Below are 17,715 nucleotides of genomic sequence, written 5' to 3'. Positions count from 1 at the left end.
GACCTCTCTCCTGAATTTCAGATTCACATGTCTTAACTGCCTAACATCTCCACTTGGAAGATAACGGAAGTCTCAAATATAACATATTCCAAACTCAAACATATGATTTCTACCACTCTATTCCCCTACCTTCTCTCCCTGAAGGCTTCTCTGTGTTAGATGATGGCAAACATATCCTCCCCAGATTCCCAAGCCATAATCTTTGGAAGCATTCTTAAATCTTTTACTTCTCTCACACTTCGTATTCAACCCATCAGAAAATCCTATTTGTTCTACCTTCAAAATATACCCACAGTTGCATTTTGCTTGTGAATTTCTGCCATTCTGTATGTGGCAGCTGTAATGCTTGCCTGGCACTTCTTGGCAGGTTCTCTCCTTCAGCTTCATTATTTTCAAAATAATAGAAAAAGAAAGAAAGCTAATGAATAAAAGGGCATGGTGTGGGTGTGAAATTCTCATTGCTTCTTAGGGTGTCTTTGTTTTCAAGGAAGTTATGCTTAGAAACACAAACACTTAACAGAAAGAAAAATTAGAAGCAAAGTAAGACTACAGATCTTAAACAATGGTTTAATACTATGTTTTGTACAGGGTCTATCACATTCAGTGCTTAATGAATGTTCACTGACACAAATAATACTATCTTATATTTATATAGTGCCTTACCATGTGCAGTGTTGTTATATGCATCTCATAAACATATATACTCTTTACAACAACTCTATCATTCAGTCAACCCTGAAGTCCTTGTGGGCAGAGACCACTTTGTACCCCCAAAGGCTAGCACAGGGCCTAGCGCACAGTGGCTGCCCAGGAAATGTCTGTTGAGTGGGTGGACTCATTGACATAGGCTTATTATCCTCATTTTACAGATAAAAAAATAAGATCCAATGACTTGCTCAATATCATTGAACTAATGATCAGTAGTAGCTGTCTTCTAATTCCTAAATCAGTGTTCTCCCAAATATTAGATTTAATTTCTTAAAATTTTGGTTTCCTGTTCCTTCTAACAGAATAAACTTTTAATAGAAGTTTTAATTGCCTACTATTATGTTCTTCCACTACCTTCCAGCTTAACCTAAGTAAATATCAGTTTTCTATTATTTTCAGTCATAGATGAACCTAAGAAAAACAATAAAACAGGTATAGGCTCCTTGGTGACTGTAAGTGTCATAGAGTGCCCATTTAATGCTTTCAGGAATATCCTACTTTATTTAGGTTGGGCATATTGATTATACTAAAGCAATGGTATTCTCTGAAAACATACCTACCCTGTATATAACTCTATATATTTGGGGAGAGAGAACAGGAATCAGATAACAATCTTAACTCTCTCTGAGTTTCCAAATGCTCCCACCCATCCACTAGCTCACTTCTACCAAATTGTTCTCTTTAATGGTTATTTACTCCTGAGTCACACTGTCACCAAACTCTGATGTCTTGTTTCTTTCACATGGAAGCATCTAACTAAATATACCTGGATGCTGTCCTGTGGGATATGTTATTTCCTCTCCAATTACACATATATCTTACTGATAAGCATCATTTCCAGATCCCCACTCCTTCTGGAGTCACTCTTCGATGCTTTCCACATAGTGGGTTCCCAGCCACCAGGCCTAACTTTATCTGTCCTGTCCCTTCTGCTCCCCAATACCTCCCTTTTCTTTCAATACTCTAAGGCAGTCTCACTCTTCATCCCCATAAAGCCAGACTTCATCAATGGCAGCAAATAATCAAGTTAGAAATCTTACCCCCATGCCAACTTGTTTATAACAATAATGGTATCACCCACTTCCGATACTATTACTTCTTCTCACAGTACTCATAAAATCTATCCAAGAATTCCTAAAACACTGCTTTTTAATTCACAGTCACATTGTACAGACTTTAGAAAACATAAGAGAGAAGAGTGACAGGAAATTTCAGACAAAATGGGAAAATGGGGATGATTAGCAAGCCCCATTTTAGTGAGCCAGAGCACGCAGCTAGTCTTCAATGGCCATTACATGATGCTTTCTGATTATGACCAATCTCAAGGCAGGTTTGGAAAAATCAGGAACAGTTATGCCATATACGTTAAGTAATCTTCTCAAGAGAGAAGCACACAAGAACTAAGAAAGTGTAATTTCTTAGAAGAAATTTATAATAGCTTAATCTTCTTTAGATTTTATACAACCTTAGACCACTTTTTAATAGCTAGTAGACCATTTCTAATAAGCCCAGAAAATGTCCTTTACCTTCTTTCTTTCCCTGAACTGATATTCAAAAAAAAAAACAACTTAATAATTTAAAGTTTTTCATGCATCTTAATGAAGTAGGAAAAGAGCTGGTGGCTCTAAGTTTGTGTCAAGTCCAAAATTTGCTAGTGACCATGGATAAATTGCTTTGCCTCTTTGAGCCTAAGTTTCCTTACCTATGAATGAGAATAACATTATCTGCTTCCTAAGACTATTGTAAGGAATAAATGATATCATATATTAAAGGATTTTAAAAAATATAAAGTGGCAAATACCTGGTAAGTGCTATCACCCAATTCCAGCAAAAGAGCACAGTAGAACAACCTGTCAAATGAGGGAGGAGACTACAACCATACGCTTGGGAAACCCATTTCCCAAACCACAAAATTATTTTTTTTCTAGTCACCATACTGATTTTTCACTTTTTTAAAATTTATTTATTTGAGAGAGAGAGACAGAGATAGCGAGAGAGAGCATAAGCAAGGAGGAGAGGGAGAAGCAGGCTCGCTGCTGAGCAAGGAGCCCGAAGCTGGGCTCGATTCCAGGACCCTGGGATCACGACCTGAGCCAAAGGCAGATGTTTAACTGACTGAGCCACCCAGGTGCCCCTCACTTTTTTTTTTAAAGTTCAAGCCAAGGTCAAAAGCCACATGCTCTACTGACTGACCCAGCCAGGCACCCCTGATTTTTCACTTCTTAAGGAAGAGATATCTTCAACGATAATGTGTGGAGATTTACGGGGCTCTGGAAAATGATACTACTGCTATAAAGATCTATAAAGAACTTCTCAAACTCAACACCCAAAAAACAAATAAGTCAAAAAATGGGCAGAAGACATGAACAGACACTTCTCAAAAGAAGACATACAAATGGCTAACACACACATGAAAAAATGTTCATCATCATTAGCCATCAGGGAAATTCGAATCAAAACCACATTGAGATACCACCTTACACCAGTTAGAATGGCAAAAATTGACAAGGCAAGAAACAACAAATATTGGAGATGCTGTGGAGAAAGGGGAACCCTCTTACACTGTTGGTGGGAAAGCAAGTTGGCACAGCCACTTTGGAAAACAGTGTGGAGGTTCCTCAAAAAATTAAAAATAGAGCTACCCTATGACCCAGCAATTGCACTACTGGGTATTCACCCCAAAGACACAGATGTAGTGAAAAGAAGGGCCATATGCACCCCAATGTTCATAGCAGCAATGTCCACAATAGCCAAACTGTGGAAAGAGCCAAGATGCCCTTCAACAGATGAATGGATAAAGAAGATGTGGTCCATATATACAACATAATATTACTCAGCTATCAGAAAGGATGAATACCCAACTTTTATATCAACGTGGATGGGACTGGAGGAGATTATGCTAAGTGAAATAAGTCAAGCAGAGAAAGTCAATTATCATATGGTTTCACCTATTTGTGGAACATAAGGAATAGCATGGAGGACATTAGGAGAAGGAAAGGAAAAATGAAGGGGGGGAATCGGAGGGGGAGACAAACCATGAGATACTATGGACTGAGAAACAAACTGAGGGTTTTAGAGGGAAGGGGGGTGGGGGGATGGTTTAGCCTGGTGATGGGTATTAAGGAGGGCACGTATTGCGTGGAGCACTGGGTGTTATACGAAAGCAATGAATCACGCAACACTACATCAAAAACTAATGATGTACTGTATGGTGACTAACATAATAAAATAAAATAAAATTTAAAAAAAAGAAAAAGAAATGCAAATACTGATACTTAAGTGGACTCATTATATTGCATTTTGTTAGAATTAAATAGAAAAAAAACCTAGAAGATTTGATGTAAGAAATGTGGGTTTTTTATAGAAAATTAATATCTTCCTCTATGTAAAAATAGGTAACTAATTTTCATTTTTAAAAAGATTATTTTATTTTAGAGGGGAGAGGGGGAGAGAATCTGAAGCAGACTCCACGCTGATGCAGAGCCCCATGTGGGGCTCGATCTCATGACCCTGAGATCACAACCTGAGCAAAAACCAAGTATCAGTTGCTTAACCAACTGCACCACTCAGGAGTCCCTAGACAACTAATTTTCTAAGATAAACTATATTATTTTTTTCCTACAAATGTTGCAATCATTTCTAATTTAGAGTTCCCAATCACCCCTAATTTTTTGTATTCTAATCTGCATGGGGTAGCCTCTGTATACCGCCTAGCCTGCTTCCATCTCCTATGCCTCTCATTCACTTGATCATTTAAATGCCATCTACGTGCTGTCAACTCCAATCCAGATCTCTCTTGATGGACAGACTTGATTATCCAACTGCCACTCATCACCGCCACTTGGATGTCTAACTGGACTCAAACTTAATATGCCCAAACTTAACATGCCCCAATATTTGCCCTCAGTCCTACTTACTCAGTTTTCCCCATACTTGCTAAAGATTACTCCGTTCCCCTTTGATTACACAAAATATATTGGAATTGCACTTCCATATCCATTCCAGCAGGAAATCTTGTTGGCCCCACCTTTTAAAGCATATTCAGAATCTTACCACTGCTCACCGATCCCACAGGTACAATTTTGATTTGAGCCAACAATATCTCTTGCCTGGGTTGTTTCAACGGCCTTCTCACTTGTGTCTCTACTTTTATCCTTGTTATCCCCATCCCCGCCCCAAATCCGGATTTATTTTCAAAACAGAAACAGAGTGATTCTTTCAAAAACCTGCTTTAGTGCATTTTTTTAAAGTTGTCTCCACATCTAGTGTGGACCTTAATGTGGCACTTGAACTCACAATCCTGAGATCAAGACCTGAGCTGAGATTCTGAGCTGAAATCAGGAGTCAGTCACCCAACAAACTGAGCCACCCAGGGGCCCCTTTAGTGCATCTTACGGCTCTGCTCAAAACCCTTCAAGACTAACCCACTTTATCCAAAGAAATAACCTTATATAATTGGCTCCACTATTATCTCTCTGACCTCATTATCCTACTACTCCGCTCTGGCCCACTTTTCCTCTGCCAAACTGGCTTCTTACCATTCCACAAACATGCCAGGTATGTCCTTTTTCATGGTCTTTGTCCTGGTTTGTCTATCTGCCTGGGGAATGCCCTTTCATATGTCCATATGCCGAACTCCTTCACATGACTCATTTTTTTCACTGAGTCTCTCATTGACCACCTTATTTAAAATTATAATTCTCCTCCTGTTCCTTTTTTCCTCTCTCTAAATACATGGCACTTATAATTCCAACATGATATTTATTGTTTATTTTCTGTCTCCCTGAGTGGTGGGGGTGGGAGGGATGGGATGGCTGGGTGATAGACACTGGGAAGGGTATGTGCTATGGTGAATGCTGTGAATTGTGTAAGACTGTTGAATCACAGACCTGTACCTCTAAAACAAATAATACATTAGATGTTAAAAAAAAAAGAAGAAGAAGAAGAAGATAGTAGGAAGGGAAAAATGAAGGGGGGGAAATCGGAGGGGGAGACGAACCATGAAAGACTATGGACTCTGAGAAACAAACTGAGGGTTCTAGAGGGGAGGGGGTTGGGGGGATGGGTTAGCCTGGTGATGGGCATTAAAGAGGGCACGTACTGCATGGAGCACTGGGTGTTATATGCAAACAATGAATCATGGAACACTACATCAAAAACTAATGATGTAATGTATGGTGATTAACATAACACAATAAAAAATATATATATATATATAAAGACCATTAAGGGCAACGTCCAAAGTAGAGTGCCCAGTACTTCATAGGTATTTGTTGAACAAATGGAATGACTTCTGTTTCTCAGTTATGAAGACTCCTGAAAGTTGAGTGTGTGGTATGTTACTTCCCTACTGCTACTCTAAAAAATTACCATAAACTTAGTAGCACAAGACAAGATAAATGTATTCTCTTAGTCAGAAGGCTAAAATCAAGTTGCCAGTACAGCTGTGTTCCTTCTGGAGGGTTCAGGGAAAAGCAGTTTCCTTGCCTTTTTTTGTTTTGTTTTGTTTTTGGCTTCTAGAGGTTGCCTATATTCTTTGGCTTCTAGCCCCTTCCTTATCACTCCAACCTCTTGCTTCTGTTGTCACATCTTCTACCACTTACTTCCATCTCCTGCCTCCTCTCATAAAGACTCTCATGATACATCAGGCCAACCCAGATAATCTAGGATAATCTCCCCATCTCAAGATCCTTAATTTAATCACTTCCGCAAAGTCTTTTTTTTGCTACATGAAGTAACATTCACAAGTCCTGAGGATTGGGATTGGACATCTTTGAGAGGCCATACTTCAACCTAGCACATGTGGAAAATGGTTTTCTGGGTTGGTATGTGAAGCTTAACATAACCAGGCAACAGCTGAAGAGATGTGATAAAACTACTGTATTTGCCAGTGTGTCAGGCCCAATAAGGGATAGCCAAACAGGAGCTCAGGCTCTTTTTCAGATAACTTGAAAGCCAGACAATACGATTTCTACTTGAATAGGCATATACTAGAGCTGGGAAAGAAAACCAGCAGAAGAGGGTTAGAGAAGTTTTGAGTAAAGAAGTAATACATGAGCCTGAGAACTTGGTCAGGGTGAGACATGGCAACTCTCCTAAGCCACATTCAGGATTCTGGACCTGGTTCCAAGGGAAATTGGAAACCACGCAGGGGACTTACACAGGGAAGTGGCCTGATCAGATTTACATTTTAAAGCATATCACTCTTGTAATAACGTGGAAAAAGAAAGTGAGAGCATGAGGACATGTGAAAAGACCAGTTGAGAGAATGTGCAATAATCTTGGTGACAGTGGCTTGCTATTATACTGAGCTGTAGTTTCTTCTCTGAAAATGAAGATCTTATTGTGATCAACCTCACCTGCCTATTGCAATGATCCACTGAGAATACATATAAAGCGGTGAGCTGGACATATAAACTGAGCTGGCTCCTGGCGTTGTAACACTGAATCAGACTTTAGCTATCCATTCCTATCACAAAATTACAAAGATACTGTTTAAAAGGAAAAAAGGTATTGATTATATCTAACACAAGGTATTTAAAAAACAATAAAATATTGACATAAGCATGGTGGGATAGTAGCTAACCTCTGCACCACTTTATGAGGTCCAGAAAACATGTCTGTTAAGTACCTCTTGCTAAATAAAGGAGATAAGAGATGATTACACACTCAGAGAGAATGTTGGATCCCGGATTTCAGTAACACTGAAACAAGGAGAAACAAAATTGCCACTGGGACTCTTGGCTGCCAAAGACCAAATATTATGAAAATGAACAATGTAGATGTTTCTCAAAAGTGCTTTTCTTCATGTCCCCAAGCAACGAATTATAACAGTATTGTGTGCAGAAACATCGACTTGGGCAGGACATGTGGCTTCAGGTCCTGTCTCTGTCACTTACTAGGTTTACCAATGGGAAAGTCATGTGAATTCTGAGTCTCAGCTACCCTTTCTGAAAATTAAGATAATTATAGAAATACTTCACCATGGTTCTTCATCAGAATTTAAGGAGAAAATGCTTACAAAGTGCTAACAGTGTGGATGAACCAAAGTACCTAAATGGTTACTGTTATTATTAATGTTATTTATTGTTGTCCCTTTTTTTTCCTTTTATGTTTATCAATTCGATACCTTTCAAGGAATTGCAAAGAGCATCCTGAGAGGCAAGGGAGACAGAAAACAGGCCAGCAAGGAAGCAGCACAGGGAATGTTAGGGTCAATACCAAGTCATCTTTATCAAAGACAGAACATACTTGCCTGTGACTCAAGCAAGGATGGAGGAATTGTGTTGTGGTCAATGTGTGTTAGCAAAGAGCAGACTAAGAGCAGGCAAGGGACGATGAAGGCAGGAGCCAAGGGGAGAATGACAGTATTGATGCGCTGAGCAGCTCATCTCCTGGAGTGTCTGGCTCACTGTCACCAGGAATCTGACAGCACACGAGGAGGAGGATAAAAGGGAACACTGGCCATACTCTTGGGGCTGCAGCTGCCCTCTCTGTGAAAACATAGGCACATTCACCCTCCTTAAATGAAATGTGGGAAGAAGCTGTTTGCAGCCTTCTCCAGAGGGCATTGTTGGAATATGAAAAAGAACCACTTAAAAATAACAAGACCGTCATTGTCAACAAATGAAATTCTGCAGACAATCTCATTAGATATTATCAAGACCCAGAGAGCCCATGTTTCAGAGCTTTCCAACAGATTTGGACTGCCACAGCTTTTAAGTTGCATGTGATTAGAAAAAAAAAATTAAAAGATAATCTAACTCTCCAAAAGCCAAAGGGTAAGTGTAAGTCAAGGATAAGAAAAAGAAAGATGTCTACATGACCAAGCCTCATCAGAAAGGAGGGGAACTGAAGAATCACTTAGCTGATATTCTTTCTTTTTGATGCCCCATAAACTCAGGCTGAGACGAGTGCATTTAATCCTATAGAAAAGAAGTACTTTGGTTTCATCTCAGCAAAGTACATTAGAGCAGGTACTTTGAATGGCTGTCATAAGATGAATTTGGCAATTTTCAGAACTAAGAAGGATTAGATGTCTTTGGCAGACTAGATATGATTGATTACGTATCACCCGCGTACGAAAAAGATTTTAGCTCCCCATTGCCTACCCTGATTTTGAAAAACCTTCCCTTTCTCTGCTCAGTCCCCACGATGGGATAAAGAAACGCTAAGTGTCCCAAATACAATCCCAGTTAGGTGTGGAGACTAACAAGAGGATGCTTGCTCTAAATTCTAAATTCCCAGGAAAAAACTGTCCATCTCAAATCAAGTGTCCACTCTTGGTCCAATTAGACATGGCAAGTCTCACACCACAAACATGCCTCAGGGAAGGGAAACTGGAGATTTTGTAGAGGTCCTAAAGTGTGCCCAGCTTACATTTTCCCTCTCTCTCTCTCCTGTTGCCTACACGCAGGCACGTCACACCATTCGCCATTCCTTCCGCTTCCTTTCTCTGGGCTTCCTCATGATTTCCTCAGGGTGGAATGCCCTTTTTCTAAGATCTACCTGTTGGAAAGAGAAATCAGACACAGCCCTCAAGAACTCAATTTGGGAATTGGTCAGAATACATGCCCAGACTCATAAATCTTAAATTATATTTTACTATGGTAAGCTTAAAGGACATGGATCTGAGTAAAGGTTACAAGATGACATCCAGTTGGGGATGTTCAGAGTGGGGCTTCTCTGGTATGTGCTGGTTCCTTACCAGGAACCATACGTGGATACTGGCATACATGTCATGGGAGCCTGGTACTGGGGTAGTTTGTTTTTTTTTTTTTTTAAGATTTTATTTATTTGAGACAGAATGAGAGAGAGAGAGAGAGCACATGAGAGGGGGGAGGGTCAGAGGGAGAAGCAGGCTCCCTGCCGAGCAGCGAGCCCGATGCGGGACTCGATCCAGGGACTCCAGGATCATGACCTGAGCCGAAGGCAGTCGCTTAACCAACTGAGCCACCCAGGCGCCCCAAGGTACTGGGGTAGTTTGAGTCTCTTTAAATCCCAGCCAGGCATTTTGAAATCATAGCGTTATTACCTCAAAAAGATCCCCAGTGGTATATTGTTGAATTAGTCCCAGTTGACATAGCAACTCATAAATAGAGTCACAGAATGCTAGCTGGCTGTGAACGACCTCTCGTCTGCAGAGCTACAAGCCCTTGGAGGTACCGAGCACGACAGTACTGGCCTGCCATGCTCCATCTCGTGAGGACGTCTCTTCCTTCTCCTCTGAAGTGATGTAATAATTGAGCACTTTGGTTTTACCTCCTGGATTGGTTTGTAAACATTATGGCCTATGGGGAGTGGTATGTGCTTTGTTGTCAGTTTGGATCCTGATGCAGTGATTTCACTGACCTTGTTGGAGAAGGTTCCTCACTGATAAAATAAGGGATAAAAATATCACCCTCTTAGATGTAGTGTGAAAATTAAACAGCAGTGTATATAAAGCACGTGACACATGGCCTGGTATGAAATAAGTACCCAATAAATGCTAATAACCTTGTTATTATTTCTTGCGGGAACAGTCCGTATCTTACTGATATTTGAGTACATTGCCTATACCTAAATATGAAAACAATAAATGAATTAAATAGAAAAATGGCTACTCGAGGACAACGCCTCCCATCACCTGACCCAGAATCCTGCCCAATGCCTAGTGGGGTGACACGGACATCTTCCCTAATGACAACTTTAAACATGACAAAGATACCAGCTTCTTTAAGCTAATTATGCCTCTGTTGTGGCTAAATCTGCCTGTCTTCTTTGAATCCTTTTCAGAATCCTACCTACGTTGCATGTGCGTAAGCTCGAGGTGTTTATGAGCCCCAAACATTCACTGATCACCTACCATTTGCCAATTACTGCATTAAACACTGCAGACACCAGATGAGCCAAAGCAGCCTCTGTTCTAATGTGCTGACAATCTCATTCCTGGATGTGTTATCTACTTTAACACTTAGCTTAATGCTTACTTCACATTCACCAATCCACAATTCATACAACGTAATGATTGGTAATGCTTTCACCTCTTGGTCTTCACATTCTTGAGCTGGAGAATCATGATCTTTTCCATGGAGGATGCTGTCACTACAAACCCTAGTGTAGACTTGCTATGGTTACATTAAAACAGCCTCATCACCACTGCCATCATCATAGCTGATAGTCACTAGATAATGTGTACAATTTACAAAGCGCATTCACATAAATGGTCACATTTGCTGTCCCCAAAATTCACATAGGGGTTGGTTTACCATAGCTCTATGGAGTATAGTGTCTGCTGGGTTATTTTTGTGTTTGATAAGCCTACCTTTTGCTCAGTTTGCTTTTTGGCCACCACAGGTCACTGGGTCTTTTTCTTCATGGAACAATCTGCATAGTGTCTGCCAAGTTTCTATTTTAGGTTCAGACCCGGAGTAATACATTTTACATTTTAAATGGGAATTAATGTTTCTCCTAAATCTTTGTCTTTGTACTTACCATCCTTGGAGGTCATCTGCGACCTTTGCACCCATTCAGAGATGTGCAAGTTCTTCCTATAGTTTGAGGTCAGATGCCAAAGAATCATCCTCATTCCAGAATGATCATATGTTGTCCTGAGACTGAAAAGGTTTTTTTGGTGGGTTTTTTGTTTGTTTGTTTTACTACTTTTTATTCTCCCTCCCATCACCTGACCCAGAATCCTGCCCAATGCCTAGTGGGGTGACACGGACCCCAAAAGCATTGGGTAGAGAAATACAATGGCCAAAAAGCAAACTGAGCAAAAGGTAGGCTTATCAAACACAAAAATAACCCAGCAGACACTATACTCCATAGAGCTCTGGTAAACCAACCCCTATGTGAATTTTGGGGACAGCAAATGTGACCATTTATGTGAATGCGCTTTGTAAATTGTACACATTATCTAGTGACTATCAGCTATGATGATGGCAGTGGTGATGAGGCTGTTTTAATGTATCCATATATCTCTGGAATCTTAGTCATTGTATTTCTCTACCCAATGCCTAGTGGGGTGACACCACGGCAGTGGTGATGAGGCTGTTTTAATGTATCCATATATCTCTGGAATCTTAGTCATTGTATTTCTCTACCCAGCTAAGCGTATTTTCCTTATTCTTTATTATTTCCTCCATACGTTCCCTAACCAAATGACTGACAGTTCCGTAAACATTGAACTCAGATATACCTTGTACTTAAATACATGTTGGTATAAAAGTTTGAGAAACCAGTTTTACATCATACACACACACACACACACACACACACACACACACACTAGTTTCCAAATACTCAAATGCCTCTTAACCCTCATTTGGCCTAATTTTCAGGTGATACATACCAACCAGTCCAGTGCAAAACCAGGTCTGCAGTGAAATACCATGTCCATTCTGCTAGGTCAGTGCCCATGCCACACAAGTGATTAAAATTTGAGTATCACTCCTACGCCCACGAGTTTATTTGTATATATTTTTGATATAGGATGCCCCAGTTTTAAATATCGTTGTAACTTTGTAGAAAAGGATGGATAGGCAAGAAACCTCAAATTGAATGGAAAATGGCTGAAAGGGTATTCCTCTTCTCTAGCAATTCCTACACTCAAACCAACAAGTTAAAGGAGATGGTGAGAATCCCCATTATTTTAAACACTGTCTTCCCAAGGATGGATAGTCTACATTACTAAGGAAGCCTTCTTTATTAAATAGTGGCCTCCCAGTTCAAAAGAACTCAAGAACACCTAGATAAGATATGAAAACAAAAGGAAGTTTTATGTTTAAAAAAAATCAAATTATTTAAGGCCAAACTAAGGAAACTATTTTCTATTGGTGATAACGATAATGCCAATGCTGACTGACATTTGTATTACTTACTATGGGCCAGGTTACCTTCTATAACACTTACATTAAATATTTACTATACATTTATACTCATTTAATACAAAAATATGATAAATCTAAGTATCCTAATAGGTTAAATATCAAATATACACATAACTATTTCTGTAATAGAGGAACAAAGACTATAGAGCTACCTATCCTGATTTTGCAAATTCACAACATATGAAACATAATTAGCGTCATAATTACCCACAAAGTGCAAATTAAAGCAGCAAAATAGAATTTCTTCAACCATGAAATTAATGAATGTTAAAGAAAATAGTGATAGTGAGAAGACATTGAGATTATTACTTGACTGCCACTGATAGAAGTATAAGTACAACTTCTCTAAAAAGCCGTTTGACAATATATGCAACAAGAACCTCAAATATTTTTATACTGACTCCAGCATACTTCTCAGAAATTGACAAAATAAATTACTACAACAGCTGAGTTAACAAACCTGTATGTGAGTCAAATTGTTCCAAATTGTTTGCTTTCAACACTTATGAAGAAGGACCAATTAGCTTGTAGATCACAAATAATTTTGGTAATAGATCACAGTTATTTTTGGCATGTAATGAACTTTAAAGGAGTTTAAAAAAACTGTATCACTGCTATAACTAAGTTTTAAACTTCTGATTTACATGTGTATGTTAACAACTTTCTCAATGCCTACATATTTATATATGCCATATATATACATAAATAAAATTGAAAAATAGAATAATTGAGGCTAAATTTATTAGGAATAAGTTATATCTAGCCATTCACAGTTGAGAAAAAACTAAAAACCCTATCTCACTAAGAACTCCATTTTTAATAAAATTGAAATTTTGTATTTATTAACTTTATTATGATTTGTAATATATTTTTGTTGTTTGATCAACTATTACTTCGGTATATACTTATTGTGCTACAGAGAAATGTAATTAATCTGTGCCACTGAATATATTACATTAGGATAAATTTCTAAGGAGAAAGTACAATGAAAATAGGAAAAAAGCAACAATGTAAAATTTCTTGCTATTAACGAAGAGCTTTCATGTATTTTTTTTAAAAATCACGTAACAGTATCAAAACACTATGGCATTAAATTTCACCTGAAACATGTTAAAATATTAGAATTCCTTTGCAGTTATTTAAGCTTATGATAAAAATTTTAGATTTCTACGTAAAAATATGCAGTACTTTGTAAAAATCATTTTAGAGGGTGAGTAAAAAACTTAAACAGAATTATATGGCACATCAACGCCTTCTGTTTACCTCTCAAAAATTAAAGATTTGGAAATGAAGCTTATAACATGTGTCTTCATCTTGTTTCATATAGCATCATATTTTCCAATTTATCTAACATGTAGTTCCCAGCTTTTGCTATCTAGATTATAGTGGGCAGAGCAATGACTCATTATATGCAGCAATGCAGAAAAGCAGTGAGAGACAGAATGATCTCTCCCAACCAAGGGTATTTTCAAAGACCTGCTAACATGGGACAAACTCAATAGATCAAATTATCAGCTTCTTTGAGACCAGCTTCCAAACAAGCTTATTTTAAAATCACATCTGCTTTTACAGAATCAGACCTATAGATACAGAGAATGAACTGCTGGTTGCCAGAGGGGGGATGGAGGTAGAAGATGGACAAAATGGGGGTAAGGGGGTTGGGAGACACAGGCTTCCAGTGTCGAAATGAGTAATTCATGGGAATAAAAGGTACAGCATAGAGAATACAGTCAGTGATATTATAACAGCATTCTGTGGTGACAGATGATAGCTACAGCTATGGTAAGCATAGCGTAAGGTAGAGAGATGTGGAATCACTATGTTGTACACCAGAAACAAATGTAACCTTATGTATCAACTATACAAAAAAAGTGAAATAAAGTTAAAACAATCATTTGCTTTCAAGTTAGGAAAGAGTCTTAAATTTAAAAATCACAGAAACAAAATTAATGGTATCTCTTAAGGACAAACAACATTCCTAGGGATTTTTTTCACCTTTATCATGGTCAGTTTTCTTCAAAAGTACTCAATTATTTTGAGTAATATTTTAGATAGCAGGAGCCAAGATGCTCTTGAATTAACTAAAGAAAGAAATACAGGTAATATCAGCTATTAGGAATTATGTGTGAAAACTATTTTATGATCAAGTTTCCCCACCTTTGCAAAATATCAAAGGAAAAAAAAAGAAAAGCAATAAATCTTATTCTTTTTGCCCCTCCCCAACAATCCCAACTAAACCCATAGCTTCTAGTTCCTATGTACATCTTGGCCTATCTCAATAGGCTTCTGTTCACATCACTCCAAAACACTTGCTCTCAAGGTCAACCAGCCCTGAATGTGTAAACCTCAGCTTCAATGGTTGCTACTTAGTCTTCGTCTCGTTCACTTCTCTCAAGTATTTGACATAGTTGACCATTTCTTACTTGTTAAATCTGTTGTCTTCCCTGATATCTATGATTTTTACTCTTCTGGATTGAACTGCTCCTTCTAAAGCATCTCTTCTTTTTTGCATCCCTGAAGTGGTGGGATACCTCAAAGTTGTTCTTAGCCCTCTCCTGGCTCTACACGTTCAGGGGATGACTCCTCTTGCTCCAACGGCTTTAACCATCACCTCCAAGCAAATATGTTCTAAATACACATCTTTCAGGGAAGTCTTTCTTAAAAGAGATCTCATTTCTGTTTAAGTTCTCCATACATCTCAAGTTCAACATATCCACATTGTCTCTCCCTACCACACTCATAATACTCCTTTCTCCCTTGCCCCAATCCCTTCATTCCAAACCGGTACCTCCCATTCTGGGGTACAATGCAAAACACTATCATCTTCTCCCAGGAGTCTTTCTTTTCTTTTCTTTTTAAGATTTTATTTGAGAGAGAGAAAGAGAGAGAGAGACCATGAGAGCACAAGTGGGGGGAGGGGCTGAGGAAGAGGGAGAAGCAAACTCCCTGCTGAGCAGGGAACCTGACACAGGCTCAATCCCAGGACCCTGAAATCAGGACCTGAGCCGAAGTCAGACACTTAACTGACTGAGCGGTCCTCCCAGGAATCTTTAACACCTCCCTCTTTGTCCTCTCCATCCCATAGAATCATCAAGTCTTTTTGACCCCAACTCTGGAACATCAATATAACCCATTCTAACTCATTTTTATTCTGAGACTCATTGTTTCTGGCCTGGTCTAGTCTGTGGCATCCTAACTGGGCTTCCAGCTGAAATGCCACAGCCTCCTTTAAAATTTCCCAATCAACAGCATCTTTTCTCTATACTCCCACTGAATTTTAATCTGTCATTAGCTGCACCCATTTCCGCCGCCCTCCAATCAGAGTCCATTTGCTGAGAATACATTCCCTATCACCGGCCCATACTAATGGTATCTACAAATCTAAATCTAGTGTTCTGTGGGCATGCACCAGATGATTGATTTTTACATCACCAAAATATAAACCACAGTGCAGCACATAGCAAATACTAAAATGTTTGGAAAGAAAAGGAAATGGGGAACAAATGGAGAACCATGTTTTCTTCTGAACCTTTAGAGTATTCCTTATAATAACATTTTCTAAGGAACTCACAGTATATTTTAAGGCATTATCTACTAATGCCTAATGATTTCTTAAGAATAAAGAATGTTAATCCCTTCCTTTTTATTTTTTTTTTAAAGATTTTATTTATTTATTCATGAGAGACAGAGAGAGAGAGAGAGAGGCAGAGGGAGAAGCAGGCTCCCAAGGAGCAGGGAGCCCGATGTGGGACTTGATCCCAGGACCCTGGGATCATGACCTGAGCCGAAGGCAGACGCTTAACCATCTGAGCCACCCAGGCGCCCCCTTTCCTCATTTTTAGCACGAAGACAAGCTTGAGGATGAAAGAGGCATGTCCTAGAATGTGTTTCCAGATTCTTGGACAAAAGGGGATGCATAATCTCTCAATAGTTAATTCTTCCTGTTTTCAGAATTTTCTCTTGCCTAATACAAACTGGGTGACACAAGCAACCAAAGCGAAGATGCCCTAAGAGTTCCCACACTGAAATGTGAGTTTCAAAGACACATGTAATGATTAAATCACTTCCTTTTTGTAAAAGACTTCTGTCAGGTGAAAGAGAAAAATTTAACTGACCTACTATTCAGAAGTGGGCCACTCTCTATGACTGTCCTTATGACCCTTCAGTCCAGGGTTAAGTTCTTTGTTCACTTTGGCCCTGGCTGAAGGGGAATGGGACTTACGGCAGAGATTACACGAAAGCTGCCATTTTGTAAAGGTTGTAGGAGATGCAACAAGAACTGAGCTGTTCAGGTGAACATCAAAAGAGGAGTAAAGACAGTGGAGAGTAGACTGCTTTCTCTGAAGCTTATCTGAGTTTCTTTGGTTGAGAAATCAAGATTTGAAATCTCAAGATAAAAAGCTTGCTTTTGACAAAGCCAGTGCATATTGGCTTTAGCTGGAAAAACCATAGAAGCAGCTTTTCTGGCAACCAATCTGTTTCTCTTATTACCGTAGGCAGCTATGTGTGAAAATAGCTCATGAAACCCTTCAAAGAAATCTTACGGAGTTTAAGAAATAATTATATGGAGGGAGGGGGATTCTAATGTTTCATATAATACCCTTTGTATCAGAGTCAAGTTACCCCTTGTAATACTTAAGGTTAGAAGTGAAAAAGAAGCTGGATGCCAAGTCCAGATTCTAAGATGTGAGGCCAAGTGAAATGGAAGGAAAATTACTATTGCTATATTTATTAAAAATAAAATTTGAGAGGGGCACCTGGGTGGCTCAGTCATTAAGTGTCGTTAAGCGTCTGCCTTCGGCTCAGGTCATGATCCCGGGGTCCTGGGATCGAGCCCCACATCGGGCTCCCTGCTCAGCGGGAAGCCTGCTTCTCCCTCTCCCACTCCCCCTGCTGTGTTCCCTCTCTCGCTGTCTCTGTCAAATAAATCTTTAAAAAAAATAAAATTAGAGAAATCACAAATCCAGAAAAAGCAAGACAATGGAATGGGACCTCTGTCAGCAGGAGCAGCTAACAGCAACTGCAGAGGCCCAGGATTATCCTTTGAGCAATCAAGGTATCAGGTAAGAAAAGAAACTGGGTAAGAATTTGTTTTCTTCTGGGACCTGGTGTAGGGAACAGAATTCTCTCTGCATCT

This window comes from Halichoerus grypus, chromosome 9, assembly GCF_964656455.1.
Source record: "Halichoerus grypus chromosome 9, mHalGry1.hap1.1, whole genome shotgun sequence".
Lineage (NCBI taxonomy): Eukaryota > Metazoa > Chordata > Mammalia > Carnivora > Phocidae > Halichoerus > Halichoerus grypus.
This window is presented reverse-complemented; position numbering follows the sequence as displayed.